The sequence below is a fragment of the Pteropus alecto genome, unplaced genomic scaffold (genome assembly GCF_000325575.1).
Source record: "Pteropus alecto unplaced genomic scaffold, ASM32557v1 scaffold41, whole genome shotgun sequence".
Lineage (NCBI taxonomy): Eukaryota > Metazoa > Chordata > Mammalia > Chiroptera > Pteropodidae > Pteropus > Pteropus alecto.
The window spans coordinates 2,543,319-2,547,006 of record NW_006430464.1 but is presented as its reverse complement, the minus strand read 5'-3'; the positions used below and the strand labels follow the sequence as shown (position 1 = coordinate 2,547,006).

Genomic DNA, 3,688 nt, shown 5'->3' with positions numbered 1-3,688 from the left:
AGCAGGAAGAAAGAGCAGAAGCAAATACTCTTCGTGGTGTAAGGCTCTGTCTCTTTGTCCCAATATAAACATCTTTCCCATGTCCACACTTAGCTGCAAAGGAGGCTGAGAGAGGAAGTTTCTGGCAAAGAGGCAGGGCCTGTAGTCACTACGATTCATCCTCCTGGGAGGGTATGTCGACGAATCAGCCAGGTCCTAGTTCTCTTTACCAGGACCCAGGCCGGGAATGGCTGTTGGACCCTCCTCTCCGAGGACCCCGTGAGGGCACTGTGTCTCAGAGAGGACCCCGTGAGGCCACTCTGTCAGGGGCCTGGACACTGGCCGGGACCTGCAGGCGTGTGTCCGGTACGAGAGCGAGAGCCTCAGAAGGAAGACTAGAGAGACAGACGCTTCCAGGCACTGGTTCTGGGGCAGCGGCGCCAGCACCGCCTGGGAACTTGTTGGAGACGCGTGTTCTCAGGCCCACCCAGACCTGCCGGTTCCGAAGCCCAATCCTTGCTTGAAAAGCCTTCCGGGCGATCCTGGCTCAAGTTTAGGAGCAAGTGGTGTAAGGCACGTGTGGGACGTCGCGGGAGCTTTTGTTTCTCCTTTGCTTCTCTCAGCCCCATCCTTTCCCTGAACTTGAACTTGAAGCGATCTCCGTTGCCTGGTTCCGTGGGCGGCCGTGTCCCGTCAACGTGAGCGCTCCTGCTCCTTTGGTTCCCGTCACCCCACCCCCACCCCACCCCACCGCCTGCTTCAGCCCTCGGTGCCTCCCTGTGTTTCATCAACCAGTACTAAGAAAAATCTAGAACGTTTTGTGATACCCGATTTTCTTGGCAAGCCTGCAGCGTCATAGCTGCATTTAGAAAAGCAAAAAATGAAAAGAAAAAACACGCACAAAACAGTTTCGGTGTGTAACTGCCTGTATAAACTTTTAGGAGCTGGACATCGGCCCTTTGTGAGCAGTCTGCGTCTCGTAGGGCACACGCTCCTGTCGTTAAGCTAATGCAATGATTTTAGAACTCCAAAGTTCACGCGGAAAGAAGATGGTGCGGATTTTAATTGCTCTTTCTTTCCCTTTCCCTCAAAGGGTGGGACCGGGCGAGGAATCAGCATTTTCCCCGTTTTCTTTTTCTGGCTTTGAAATAGGCACAGCTTGCTGGCAGCTTCGTAGCCAGGGCCAGCCGGCTCTTACCAGCCTCTGCACGGGATCGCGAAAGGCACCTCCTCTTGGTGGACACAGTCCCAGAGAGTCAACTCTGTGTGGCGTAGGGGAAGGGAGGCCTCCCTCGAGGTGGACAGCGCCTTATCTGGGTCTCACTGGTGTCGGCAGGACGTCGGCTGGGTTTGTCCCACGACTGGATTCCTTTGTGCAGTGAACAGCCCGGACAACTGTACGTGGTGGTTGATGCATTTATTATGCACCCAGTACAGATTACAGGCATCTATCTTACAAGTTTACATCCTGTGTCAGCTTCCTGTGGCTGCCGTAACGAGTACAACGAGCATGATGTTCTTAAAATAACGGAAACGTATTCCCTCACGGTCCTGGAGGCCAGAAGTCCAAAGTCAAGGTGGCGGCCGGCAGGGCAGACAGCGTCGTGCTGTCCCCGAGGGCCCGAGGGAAGACCCTTCTTGGCCTTTCCCACCGTCTGGCGGCTCCAGGTGACCCCGGGCCTGTGGCTGCATCGCTGTCACCTCTGTCTCCGTCTTCACGTGGCTTTCTCTTCTGTCTGTTCAGGAGTCACTGGTCATTCGATTTAGGGCTCACACAGATAATTGAGGATGATCTCGTCTCGAGTACGTCTGCGAAGATCCTTTTTTCCAAGTCAGGGGAGCCACGTGCATAGACTGTGGGTCACGGGCACATCTTTTTGGGAGGCCACCATGCAGTGTGCTACACGTGCCTTAGAAACAGGCACATCATAGAAGCGTGACTTCTAGGCATTGCATGGGACGAGTCCACCTCACAGCGCATGACCCGATGTGCCCGTCAGACCGAGCTGTGGGAAGTGGACTGACTTCTCCATGGCACTTCAGGACAGCGCAAGGGGAAGAGGGCCCGAGCGGGTCACTGGAGCATGGTGGGGACCCGCGAGGACGTTGTGAGAAGTGTGCCGGTTGGGGCGGGGTGGCGGGCTAGCCAGGCTGGCACTCGCGTGTGGTTCCCGTGAGCTTGGGAGCCTGTCGGCCTAGGTTCAAGTCCCAGCTCTGCCCTTCTGCTAACCGGCGACCTTGAGCGAGTCACCGAACCCCCTCTCTGCCTCAGCTTCGTCGCGCGCGTGGGGGTGACGGCACCTGCCACGCGGGACTGTCGCGAGAACGAAGCGACGTACGACGAAGCAGTGGAACAGCGCGGGGCGCGGGGTGCGCGGCTACAATGGGGACGATGGGGACGATGGGGACGCGCGTGACCACGCAGGAGGCGGTGGCCCCAGAGGGCGTAGGGCACAGATCACGACTACCTCACACGCCTGAGCTCCCAAGCTCTGGACGCCCTGGGGGGCTCCCAAGCAGGGGTCAGCCTCGTGATTGGGCAGGTCAGGGCGGTGGCCAGTGAACGAGGCGGTCGCCATGGAGGAGAGAGGCCAGAGGGAGCCTGGCCAGCAGGAGGCGGGCTGTCTGTGGCCCTTTGTGCATGGTGATCGATGGCTTTACGTGTGGGCTTGGGCTCCGGGCAGGCATATCCACGTGCCCACCACCGCGTCTCGGCGCCCAGCACGGGGAAGGACTCTAGCGGGTGCTGAGTGACACTTGCGAATTGGTGGGCGAACGGATGGATGCAGGGGGAGCGATGTCTAAAACTCGTACGAAGCAGCAGAGCACGGGCGTGGTCAGCTGCGCTCGGCACGGCGCTGTGCCACCAGCCCGTGAGGAAGGGCTCAGGGGGAGCGATGTCTAAAACTCGTACGAAGCAGCAGGGCACGGGCACAGTCAGCTGGCTCGGCACGGCGCTGTGCCAGGCGGCCCCTCCAGCCGCCGGGTCGTGGGGCCGGGGCGGTCTCCGGTGGCCCGGAGCAGGCGGACTGCGTGCCGGGGGCTTGGAGCAACGCTGCTCCACCAGCCCGTGAGGAAGGGCTCGGAGGCCTTAACAACGGGTGCGGCCACTTGTGAGCGAGGCGAATGTCAGCATAGGCCGGGCGGATAGGTAGGTGGGAGAGATGGGGAGGCCTGGACCTGGGCAGGAGTCATGGTCACGCAGTGGGGGAGCAGAGAGATATGGGAGGCGGGATGGATAGGACTTGCCTGAGTCAGAGGTGTGAGGTCAGAGTTGGTCCTTAGTCTCTAGAGAGGGCTGTAGCTGCTACATAACGACAACCCCCAAAGTTAGGAGGCCACTCTGGCTACTATTGCTGTTTAAGAAGTTACCCCAGAGTAGCAGCTTAAAGCAACAGTTACGTTATGCTCAGGCAGAATTTGACAGAGTGGGTGTCTGCTCCGTGATGTCTGGGGTCTTGGCTGGGAAGACTGGAAGGCTGGGGACAGAAGGCTCGTCTGCACCCATGCTCGGCACCTCGGGACGGCTTGAAGATGACTGTCAACCAGAGCGCCTACTCGTGCTCTCTCCGTGTGACTAGCTTTGGTGTCCCCTGGAAGTCAGACTTCTGTCTGATGGCTTCCAGGTTAAACGTCCCGGTGCACAAGGCGGAGACCGAGTTGCCTTTGTGACCTAGCCTCAAGTCACATGGCGCATCTGTCGCGCTGT

The 3,688-nt window shown here is 58.9% G+C and overlaps 1 protein-coding gene across 1 annotated transcript in view; it reads left to right on the top strand.

The window, feature by feature from the left end:
• Positions 1-3,688, top strand: part of BICRA (BRD4 interacting chromatin remodeling complex associated protein) — a 65,809-nt gene that overhangs the window by 33,952 nt on the left and 28,169 nt on the right.